Source organism: Athene cunicularia (assembly GCF_003259725.1).
Source record: "Athene cunicularia isolate RWA chromosome 2 unlocalized genomic scaffold, athCun1 chr2_part1, whole genome shotgun sequence".
NCBI classification, from domain to species: domain Eukaryota; kingdom Metazoa; phylum Chordata; class Aves; order Strigiformes; family Strigidae; genus Athene; species Athene cunicularia.
Genome location: NW_020799095.1, coordinates 132,287,467 through 132,300,393, shown reverse-complemented (window position 1 = coordinate 132,300,393; position 12,927 = coordinate 132,287,467). Strand labels below are relative to the sequence as shown.

The following is a 12,927-nucleotide window of genomic DNA, read 5'->3' as shown; positions in this document are numbered from 1 at the left end:
ATGAACATGCCCACTATTCATCACTGTGATACTCTTTCGTGTATTCTTTATTTTCTACCCAAGTATCAGAAGACAAATATTCCCTACTCGAAGAGAAATCCTAAAGTAGCAAAAAGCTGAAAATAGTTTCTATCAACTTGCAAACATAAGAACCAGAAGGTATTCTCTTTCCTTTCTTCTGCTTAGTCTCTGCCAAGTCATCTCCATGAATCTGATTGATTATTTTAACAAAATAGAAGCTCTATACTAAAGCTAAGAAGATGTTGCTTATGACAACATTTCAATAGTTAAAAAAAAAAAAAAAAAGTTACTTCTGCAACCTTGGATTTCCCTCAAAACTGACATTAATAAAAAAGATATACACTGTATATAGTTAAAAATGAAGACACGGTCCATGGAAAATATATATAGCAGCAGCTATAGGTGCACTGAATAGTCACTTCTAAATAAAAATCCAGATGTCTCCACAATGTAAATCTGTATTTTCAACAATTAATAATTTACATTTCCATATATGCTCTACCCGGAAAATGAGTCTGCTATTTGTGAAAACTGAAGGGTTTTTAAATTTTTCCAGCAAGGTTTAGTCAGATTGCCTCAGCAAAAACAATCGCTCCTTTGCCACCTTAGTCCCTGACAGATGCAAAACAAGAAATATAGGAGGAGGTATCTGTAATGGACTGAAAATTGCATGGGAAAGTAGCAGCATGTTAGAGAAGGGAAACAAAAATGTAAGAAATGGATAGTCACACCCTTCATACATAAGAGCTTCAGGGAGGTTCTCACTTAGCACCTGAGATGGGATAGGAAGTATACTGAAGAGCCATATGTTGTTACACATGTAAATGATCATTTGCAGTCTAAAATGATCATGAACATTAGGGAAAGCAAGGTTCAAATGTTATTTGGCAAGATGAAAACACCTTGTGCCAATTTTCAGAATAATTTCTCATAAAAATAGGAGTCCTGGAAGTAGTGTCATTGCAAGTAAAATAGGGTTCACATTATTTTACTTACAAAATATAATTTGCCCTGTAATTTAAAAAAAAGAAAAAAATATTAAAAATAATGCATAGCCAGTAGAGTGTAGCAGCTGTAATATGAACCCCTCTAGAAGTTTCGACCTTCCTGAGACAAAATTTAGTAAACATCATACAAATTGAACTTGCTGTATGATCTTTACCAAGAATTCTTCAGAGAATGAAATGCACAATTGTTCTTTGTAAAAAAAAAAAAAAAAAAAAGGCAAATATCCATTATGGTTATGGTCAATGTCTGTTTTGCAAGAACCCCTTTTGTCACTGTCATGAAGGCAGGTTCCATCAGAGACTGAGGTCACTGATTCAGCTGCATGCTTAACATGCTTTCCTCTTATTACACTAAGAGTATCCCTTCTATCTTGTTTAAATTAAGCTTAAGCCAGCATTTTCTAAATCTATTTGCTTATCTCATTCAGACAACCTGTCATCCCTCTAGGGGTACTGTCCATTCCTTTTGGAAAGCAGTTCAAAGCAGGATGTTGTCAGCATATTAGTAGAACCACAGCCTGTGATACCCACTAACTCTGAGAAATTTCAAAAATTATAACAGAGAAAATACTCTCACATAAAGCTTTTAGGTGCTGATTTAACTATGTTACAATATATTGCAGTCTGTATTGTGTAGATAGCAATGTGTTTATTTACACCTATAGGTATATACATATGGAAACATTTTGTTCCTTGGTCCTACCAATTTTTTTTGACATCTTATTAAGTTGCATAACATAAAATATCTAGAGATGTTAGTATATGAAATAGTTCAGATATAGCTCCATTTCAGCCATACCTTATAAGTGGAATTATTTTCCTTCATTAATATTTTATCCAATTTCTTATGAGTAAAGTATATACAATTGGTGTACAATATGAGTAAAGGATATATAGTTTGAGGGGCTTTTTCGCTTTTTCCTTGCTCATAATGCTAACTGCTGGCCAGCTAAGTATTTTTGGTTGTGTTCTTCTCTTTCTGCTTGCAAATTTATTTTTCTTAACCAATAGGTCTTCACATTGTCCCTGAGCATTTTTTAATTCCTTACTAATAAGATGTCTTTAATTTATTTTAATTTATCAAAAATGTGAAATCTATTATCTTTGAACTATTCTGTGGGTTCATCTGCAGAATTACACACCTGGGTATGTTTTAGGACTAAAATAGATCAGATGGATTCCAAGTTAAATACAGAAATACATCTTACAATCACTATTTACCTGTCCCAAACATGTTTATTTTTATATCTAATAAAACTGCATTCTCCTCAATAGGCTGAAGAAATGGGCTGACAGGAACCTCATGAAGTTCAACAAGAGCAAGTGCAAACTCCTCTATCTGGGGAGGAACAACCCCATGACCAGTACATGCTGGGGGCTGCCCTGCTGAAAAGCAGCTCTGCAGAAAAGGACCCAGGAGTCCCGGTGGACACCAGGTTGAACAGGAGCCAGAATGTCTCAAGGCAAAGAAGGCAAATGGTGTTCTGGGCTGCATTAGACAAGATATTGCCAGCAGGCTGAGGGAGGTGATCCTTCCCTTTTTTCAGCACTGGTGAGAGCACACCTGGAGTTCTGTATCCAGTTCTGGGCCCCCCAGTTCAAGAGAGACATGGACATACTGGAAATAGTCCAGCAAATGGTCACAAAGATGATTAAGGGACTGGAACATCTCATATGATCACAGGATGAGAGAGCTGGAACTGTTCAGCCCAGAGAAGAAAAAGTTCGGGGGGAATCATCATTATATTGAAATACCTGAAGTGAGAGTGCAAAGAGCACAGAGACAGGGTTTTTTTCAGTGGTGCTCAGTAACAGGCCCAGAGGCAATAGGCATAATCTGAAACACAGGAGGCTCCCTCTGAACATAAGGAGACACTTTACTGTAGGGGTGACCAAGCACTAGCATGGGTGTCTCTAGGCCAGAGAGGTTCTAGAGTCTCCATCCCTGGAGTTATTCAAAACCCATCTGGACATGGTCCTGGACAATTGGCTCTAGGTCACCCAACATGAGCAGGGGGGTTGAACAAAATGACCTCCAGAGGTACGTTACATGTAGGGGGTCATGGTTAACCATTCTGTGATTTTGTGGTACAGAATCCATGTCCAAGAGTGTCAGACTAATGGTCAACTGTTCTTCAAAAATACTTTCACCAGAGCAAAACTGAAATTTGTAACATGATACCTTATGTTTTCAAACACTACTGTGATTCCTTTTCTGCCTGCTGCCACCACATTTTGCCTCCCCAGATTAACTGTAAATAAGTTTTTTCATCAGCATAGTTGGACAGCCAGATTTATTTAGAAATCCATTATGGACTCAGATGCTGACTGATTTCAAGTGGAAAATGCCCTGATATGTATGGATAGTGGCAAAAATTTCTTCAGACATACAGTTTCACACTGCTCCCATGTCCCACAATGTTCCCAGGTACAACAGTTCTCTGCAAGCCATTAAAACCAGAAAAATAAATTAAATAAGGAAGTTGCACCATTAGTATTTGTTACATTTTCTCCCCAAAGGTTTATTATAATTACAAAAATAAACCCTGTTGTTTAATAAATTAATGAAATTATCACAAATAAACAGTGCTGGAGGACACTAAAAAGTCACTTAGTCCATTGCCTCAGCACAGGACTAGCTACATTTGTGTCACTTCTAACAGGTATTTGCCAAACCCACTCCATTTAGATTTTCAGTGACACAGCTTCCACACAAGCCCTAGGCATGCTATGCAAGTATTTTAAGTTTTCTTTCTTTTAAAAAGTTTTTCCTACCAAGCTGAATCCTCCCTGATGAAACTTAAGTTTACTTCTTTCTGCTTGACCAGGAGAGGCAGAGAAGATTTTCTTTATTTACATTTTTCAGCAACTTTCTGCATAATTAAAGATTTGTCCATCTCCCGGATCCCCTGGGATTTTCTCTTCAGGAGGCTAAATCACCTCATATGTTTCAATCTTTCCTTATACATGCCATGTTTCTTACACATGTAATTATTCATTCTCATTACTCTCCACTGAATTGCAACTGCTCCACATCATTTTTGAAGAATGGTGTCCAAAAAAGGACATGCTATTCCAGTTGAGATATTATCAAAGCTTAGCAGTGTGAAAACTTCCTCACAGTGCTTCCAGGCTAGTGTCTATACATTCCAGTATGATATTTATCTCTTTTACAATACTGGCTCCTGCTCAACCTACATACTATTAGGGCTCCCAGATTCTCTGCCAAAGAATTTCCTACCATTTTTCTCTGCCAACCACATAAACTATCTATACATAACTACACCACCTTGCATTTATCCTTTTGAATGGCATCATAACATCACAACCATAGCTTGGATTTTTCAGGCTACTTTTGCAATATAATCCTGCTATTACATGTTACACTTCTCCCAGATGCATGCCAACTAAATTCAATGAGTATACAACTTGATTCATTTCTTAATTATGTAATAAAAACACTGAACAAAGCCGGTTTTCAAAGAGATCACTATTTAAAAAATCCTTCTATAATAGCAGTAACCATTTATAAATACTTTTTGGAGTTGAGTTTTGAGTCAACTATGACTCAACTGTTTACACTCTTCATAGTATTTTCAGTTTCTTCAAATCCATATGCTTCATATGTACACCACTGGTAAGCAGAACAAACTTTGCTGCATTAAGGAAATTGGGAATATAGAGGAGGTACTAAAGTGTTGTGAACAAAATGTAACGTTGCCAGTATCTAACAATAACCAATAAAGAAAAACTTCACTATCAATTTTATATGTAATTTTATAAGAGCTTAAGTGAGGATATCAGAAACAGAGCTGAGAATAATAAATTGCTTTACAGAATATTAATTTTATGGCCTACTCCTCTATTTACTCACTGTGTATTCTCAAAAAATAATACACAGATTTCATGGCCTACAAGTATGAAATTCCACTTAAATATGCGTATTTTAAAATAAATTAAAACTGACTCTACCTGGAAAATAATTAACAAGTTATACGCATGTTTGAAACCAGTTATGCATGAGTTCAAAAGCAAACATTTCTTTTATCATGTGAACTTACAAGGCATTCCCCTGTAGAAGAAAGAAAAGACATCAGCTTAACTGTTTAAAGCTAAGATCAGAAGTCACATTTTAAGATTTTGAGAATTTGAAATAATAAATATTTTTCAGTTTCTCTTTGTGAAAATAATATTTTCAGCTCCATGCTTTAAGTTCTACCCTAAGACTGAACATCCTAGCTTTGCCAGTTTCTGTTAAATCTTAACATTTTCAGGTATGAAGCAAAATTTTTCATATGGCTCTTACACTATATTAGCACTGTAAAAGGTCCCTGGATGAAATACTGGCTCTATCAAAGTCAAAGTTCCTTCAGTTTTGATAGACCCAAGACTTCATCTTATATCTGATAAAGTTTTGAAACTTTACAGATATTTTGGAAGCATTAAAAAAATGAAATTACATTTTCCTGGTCCTTAAACAGGTCTTCATATATATTATGCAGATTTGTATAGCATTCTATGCATAACAAATATTATAAATACCATGCATGTGCATAGACGTGCTATATATAATACTACATGCCTTATCATTCCAGCTCCTCATGCACAGAAAACTTATTAATTCACTGGGAATTTTATGTATGGAACATCTGAAGAAAAAGTCAGATGGAGCAGTAGTAACTCCTTAGATTGTATTCTAATGTAATCACTTAAGTTACTGATAAGGATAATAAAACCTGATTTTCAGTTTTCCCTTTGCAAATGAGGGATCTGAAAGCAAACTGTCAGCTTGTAAAATGCCCTCAGTGGGATGTTCTGAGTGGGCAGTTATTTTAAACATACTCTCCAGTATGTTTTAATGCTATACAGACATTACTTAGTCTACAGAGAGCAGCTTACTTACGTCTGGGGCTCCTTTTCATTTTGCTGTTTTTGCTGTGGTTGAAGAACGTTATTTACCAGCTCAGTGATCCCACTAAAGGGAAACCACCTGTTTAAATAAGCAAATAATGTGACTGAATAACCAATAAAACCACGCTAGTTTAAATGTTTTCTTATCCAATGTTAATAGAAATATACAGGCGGAAAAGCTAGAGCCAATGGGAATGCTAGCTGCAATACTAAGTCAGCCACTAAGGATGTAAGGGAAATAAAGTTTTACAGTTCACCAGTTCACAAGCAGGCAGCAAGAGCCTACATCCAGCTAACGTGGATGAAGTAAGAAGCTGCAGGCAGCTCTCTTACAAGCCAGTCAGGAAGCAGATGACAAACTAACTGCAGCTTATAGGTATTAGTGAAAGCTAATACCATCAAAGGTGCAGAAAGCAGAACATGGCAAAGGTAGAAAAGTCAAGCCTATTGCATTTTTAAGATATTTTACTTACTGTGTCAGCTGTGGTTTTTGCTCTTCTTTGACCCTAAAAAGATAAGTTTGCACAACTGAGTGCAACATGTTGTAAAATAACTACCCTGAACTTCTATAATCTCTATTGAATGGGCAGGAGAAAGGTATTACTCCGAGTTTAAAATATTTCCTTTAATGTTTGTTGTACATTTATATTAAATTGTATTCTGTGTTTATTTCCATTTAGGATTTAAAATGGGTATGCCAAGTGTCTAAAAATTGAGCTACAAAATAAAATCGGTGATGTACTGTAACTGGCTTCCAATTCTTTCAACAGAAAGAATCATGTTAGAGCAATACGTTCTGCTATAATTGCAAAGGAAGGTGCTTTGATTATGTTAACTATAACTTTTTTTTTCATTTTTATTACAACCAAATTAGCTATCATAATTCAAGGTGAAGTTAAAATATGTACCATGCCATTTAAAATGCATCATCCTAAATTAATAAAGGAAAATCTGCACTATATTTATTAAATTACAATGATGTCAGGTCCTGCAAAGAATGTAACTCTAAAAACTAAGGAAGGAAAGTCAAGGAATTTTACTCTTGAGTAAAATTTACTAGGACTTGCTAAAAGAAATAACTAGATAATAATATATACATTAGGTCTGTACAGTACTGATTAATATTTGTCCATTAACTTTAGGAAAATATTCTGTCTGAAATACATGCTTTAACTTGAGTGAGCAGGACAATGTTCTATGGAATTCCTCTGCGCCAAACCCAAGAATGGAGACATCTACTCACACGAATATTTACATCCTCTAATTGCAGATATAGGTCTTAAAGAGCAGATTAGGATCTACCTTCCCTATATGTTAAAAAAACCCAGAAAACTTCCTGAATAGATATTCTGAATGTCTCTATGGAGAATATTCTCTTACATAACTAAACAGAGAGTGCAGTCCCAATCTAAGTGGAAACTTAACATTGGATAGAAAATTAAAGCCCAACAAAATAGCTCCACATCTCCTCCACCATATGCTATCATAGTGAATACCTCTATAAACAGTGTTCAGTGACTACACAAGATCTAAATAAGTGGACATTAAGACATACTAAAAGCTTTCCAAAACTGACTACAGAAAGGAAAAACTGAACATGCAGCACACAGTAAGTCTTCTAGTATGGTTTTGCCTCATCAGCACTTTTGAAATTAATATACAAAGAAATGTTCTGGTAAAAAAAGACAAATCAACAACAACAACAACAACAAAACCCAAAACAAACAAACAAAAAACCCACCCAAGCACTAAAATATGAAAATAAAAAATTCTCATGCAGTCACAAATCCACTTTACCATGCATCTTAATCATAATGTTATCCTTAATCAAGAGATTCCATTATAGTTTTTCAAGACAGGACATTCAAAAGGGGATGAGTGGGAGGGACAGGGAATCAAAGCCTTTTTCATGCTTTTTCACTAGGCAGCTTAGGGCATTTAATTCAGATCCCCCAACATTAAGAGCCTAAAAGCTCTACAGGGTCAGCTGTGAGAAGCAAACACTTCTAGACAATGATTTAGAGCTCCTTAATCACATGCATAGAGCTAGACACTGTAAATATTACCACCCTGGCAATTGGACAAAGAAAACTGAATATGCAGCCAATTCTTACATTCCTCTCCATACATGACTTCCAAACATATTTGCTGGAAACTTTTAAGTTATTACTTCATTGTAAATTTTTCTGTTGAACTAAACAAAGAAAATCTGAGCACTTCAGATTACAGCCAATACCCTCCCTTTGGTTAGTGACCATAGGCAAATTTTTCACATGTGGAACTGAGATCAAACTAGAGTAAGATCAAAATTTCAATACTGCATGCTAATTCTGGGTGTGCCATTTGAAATCTCTGGTATGTTTTTTACAAGAGGATCTAGCATCTTTACATAATAGTATATGTTTGGTGACTTCAATTGCAGCTGCAAACCCTTGGCATTTTTGAAAATCTTACACTCAGACTTTTAGTTTAGCAGCATTAAATAAAAAACATTGCCTATTAGCAGACACTTTGAAAACCTGCATTTAAAATTATTTTCTCAGCATTTTATAGGAACACTGTGTTCTCAGTCAGGATATAATTTGACCCTACAATTCAAAATATACCTCCTATGAAATAGTCTTTTCTCCTCCTACAATTCTGTGCCTCATCCACTATACACTTTCCAACACTGCAGTTATGTGAGGACACCAGCTTCCATTATTATATAACTGTGACGCATTCCTTGAGCACTTTCCATACATCCTTCGGTCCCTGGATTCAGCAATGATGTTCCTTGACTTTATAACAACCATGGAAAGCAAGCTACATTTTTAAAAGAAATTATGAAAAAATCTATTGAAAAAATACATTCTACCATATGAAATTAAACTAATTTTGACCTTGTGGATCAACAGGCCTGAACCTTTCAGGTGTCCAACACAGATACTTATTTTTCAAGGTCAGAGAACAGATAGACTCGATCTAAATGAGCAAACCACAGACTCATACCTGCTACTCTCTTTCCAAAAGACTCTTCAATCAGATGAAATTAGGAGCAGATGTTGTAGTAACTGATAGAAATAATGATATATTAGATGAAATACACAGTAGGTGTTTTTAGCACTGCTGTGGTTTAAATAGCTTTTTCTAGACAGAAAAGGACTGAAGAGACCCCAGATTCTTAAACCCTGTCTACATAAATACAGTTGTATTTGCTTTGGTTATAGGAACTGCTTTGTGTTTTACTAGATTGTGTAGTCCAATATATATGCATTGCTTTCTCCCCTCCTTTCAAAAATCAGAAACTAATAAGTGCTTAAAAGATGTGGATTGACAGGTCAAAAAAAAACCCCAAAACCTCCATATATTCAACAGGCCAACTGAAAAACCCCAAGCAGTATGACTGCATTCTGCTTCTTCCAGACTACCTGTCTTCATTTTACCTTCCCACATATTTTCAAACTTATCCTAACAAAACTCTGTCAAGAACAATCCCAGTTCTAGTTATTCACTGGAAACAATTTCCAATTGATACCTGTTTACTAAAACCACCAGCAGGCCGCACATAATGTCTGATCAACAGTGACTGGGACAACGCAGAATATTAAATAGTTTACCACCTATTTTCAATTTTTATTATTTCCATTATTATAGGAATTCAGTTGAGACTCTGCATGAGCACCAAATTAACTCCAAAATGTTAGAAGAATCTGAAGCTTTTATCACAATTTTTTTGGACAGAACATAACTACATATACCACTGCACTTGAAAAGAAGCCAAGATTTTTCTACTTGTCAACAATAAAGAATTTTTGCACCTTGCATTTTGTCATTGTGAACCTCTGCCCTTTGAAACATTCATAGCACCATTCTTCTGGAGTTACACAGTACAAGTGCCATACCCCTTTGATCTTTTCCAGGAGCTAGCAATCATTAGGTTCGATCTCAAGTGTCAGTGAACACTTTTTGATGTTAGATCCTCTCTGTGTACTGAAAATTTCCTCAAAGATTATGGCTAGTCCCACTGGCACAGAGAATGAATAGGGGAACAGAACAGAAAGAAGAGGGAAGAGATCAAGAAAAAGGAAGCAGGAGAAAAGATAATGAAAACAGTAACACAAAAAATGTTCTTAGCCTTTTAAACTTCTAATACTTTTCTATTCTTCAATCTACTGCCATCAGTAGAAGCTCCTCTCTAAAATCTACTATGCCAAAACCATAAGGCATTCTTCCCAAAAGATGTATTAGTCACAGGCAAACCAACAGGCACTCTGTTGATCAGACCTCTTTTCTACTTTTACATACTTGGATGCATAGCCACAAAAACATGTGGGCAGAATTCATGTGCCTAAGTCCATGAAAATTACCCCTAAAACACCTCCTCAATATCTGAAATGAAACAGGTATCTAGTTCTTCTCCAGTGAAGTCTGGGGAAATCCAGATTTCAGAACCAGGCAACCTTGGCAGGGATAACATCTTAATATCTATCTCAAACCCAGCAGTGGTCTCAAGATTTGTAACTTTGTCATCCTTGGACCTACAAACACAAGGACATCTGATCTGCAGGAATAGTCTGGGTGTACCTAATGTCTCTTAAAAACACTGAGTTGAGCATAAAGCATTTAACACTCTATGTCGCCTTCATTTAAAAATATTACAGGCCAGGACTTACAGTCCTTTGCTCAGTATCTTTCTCTGCTCTCCTTATCTCCTGACCACCTCAGTGAGGTGGTTATCACAGGGTAGACAAGGACTTTTTTGTTGAAGTAGAGAGGATTGGAAATACAAATCAATCTTTTCCTTGAGCTTCTGATTTCCCTCATCCATGAACAAAAACATCTAAACATTTATTATTACAATTAATGTTGTAATTGATGTTGCTGACATCAATTTAACGAAGAAGTTGTTGATGCTTCTACAGTAGCTATTTTTATTAAATATATTGCCTACAAAGTCCAGAGTGGGACACTTGTATGAAATCTTAACTTTAGAGAACATAGAGACTAATGAGCCAAAAGCCAGAGCAAAATCTATGTGCAGTAGTTTCTATGAGCAATACGTTACACTAAACTTGATTAAGAATTAAGATGAGATTAAATATTAACGCACAGAACTATCTGGTTTTCCTAAAGTAAATCAAACAGGAACAATGAGGGAGTCTTAGACCTATAAAAAAAATCTTCATACTTTGCTTCCTCTACAAATATAATATTGACATTCATCTCCAGCTCTGTTCACAGTAAAGAAGTAGACAATAGTTCAGAGAAGACCACAGCAAATTATTTTGTCTCAAATACAGACTTCTAGTTATACACATAAAAAATCTATAGAGCTATCTGTCAAATAAAAACAACAGCATGAATGATAACAACTTCATACTTATATATAAGTGAATTAAACTGAATACTATTCTCAGTATTTGCATTTCTTCTTTGTTTTATTCCAGACCTCACTAGCCGAGATGACACAGAGCCAGCAGCTGTCTCAAGAGTCAAGACATCAACATGCAATCTTTGAGAGGAAGTGTTCTCTTTCGCTCTTCAATAACTGTCTCCAATTATTAGCAATTTGAACTGTTCCAAAATAATTTGATAATTAGCAAATGTCTTCTTAGCGCAAACCTAGCGAAAAGCAAAGAGTAAAGACAGAACTATAAATTCAGTTTATGGATTTTAAGTTAGATACTGCTATTTCTTGCACAGAAGTCTAAAAATGAAGATGCTACTAATTCACAGGACTACTGTGACTACACCACTTTATAGAGTATTCTGAAAAGTAAAAAGGATTATGCAGAAGCCAAGTCCTGTAAGGAGTAAAAAGAGAGTATTTCTGTGGTTTTGATTCTTGTGATAGTCCCTATAAAAGTGAATAATCTTATAAAAAGTGTATCACTAACAAATGCCTATCAAAGACATTTTTAAAGCCATCCTTTACAAGCTGATACTTCCATCACCTGACCAAAGAATTTCGAGCCCATCTGAAAGGCAGACCTACATCCTTTAGGGCACACAGTTTAAAATGAAATATATTTCAACAAAAATTCATAAGCAGATTTAAAAAAAACAAATTACCTCAGTACACTAAATTGTGTAGGTACTCAACATATATATTAGATGAACAAATTTGTTCGTGTTTTGTAGTTATACATGCTGCTTACCAAATGTCTGTAAAAGTCTGTAAAAACTTCAGGTTACAGGTAAAATCCTTGCCATGCTTACAAAGGAGAAGAAATTACCCTTGCCATTGGGAATATTTAACTAAATATCATCAACCAGCTGGGGGTTCTGCTTTTTGTGGCTCATCACGTACCTTCAAAAAAACGATAACATACTAAAGGAAGAGAGTAAAAAGGAGGTAACTGTTAAATCCCTCCATGAAACTTTTCATGGATTAAAAATGCAATTACTAAATTAATACTTTGCAACAATCTTGAAAAATATATAGCATTACTCAACATGAACTGAGCTGAAGACTGCATGGGAAGCTGGTAAAGAAAGCAAAAGCAAGTGATTTCAATCTTCAGCACTTTTAAAAGATTTAAATACTTAACTGTCTTTCTCAGGAATTTATATATTCCCATTCTCATAGTATATGAACATCATAATCTTTTTAAAGTATTTACTGCCACCAGTATTTCTTAATGTACAAAACCTTCCTCCCCAATATACCCTGGAAAATGACACTGAAAATAAAATAGAATTTAAAAACCTATGATAAAATTCTAACGTCCCTTCCCTCTCCCTTTCCCCTGCCTCCCACTCTTTCTCACCAATAATGGCATTCAGTGCCTCACTATACTAAACCACTGTGGGGATGCCCATTCCCTCAATCTAACTAGGGACTGTGCTGAAAAAGGGGGAAGATTATCAGCTCCAGCCACACTCAGAGTTTTCACCACCCTGTCTTAGAGTGCAAGGTCCCTTAATCCATTTTCCTAGATTTCCTGCTGTGGACTCTTTCTCTTCTTTTTCTTTGTAACACTGTCACAGTGATATGCCCTGCACC

General features: G+C 35.6%; 1 protein-coding gene across 1 annotated transcript in view; it reads right to left on the bottom strand.

The window, feature by feature from the left end:
* Positions 1-6,012, bottom strand: part of RIMS2 (regulating synaptic membrane exocytosis 2) — a 408,362-nt gene extending 402,350 nt beyond the window's left edge. Inside the window, exon 1 of the mRNA XM_026842040.1 lies at positions 5,932-6,012. The gene's annotated coding sequence lies outside the window, so the exon portion shown is untranslated. The remainder of the gene's footprint in view (positions 1-5,931) is intronic.
* Between the last annotated feature and the right edge of the window lie 6,915 nt (positions 6,013-12,927).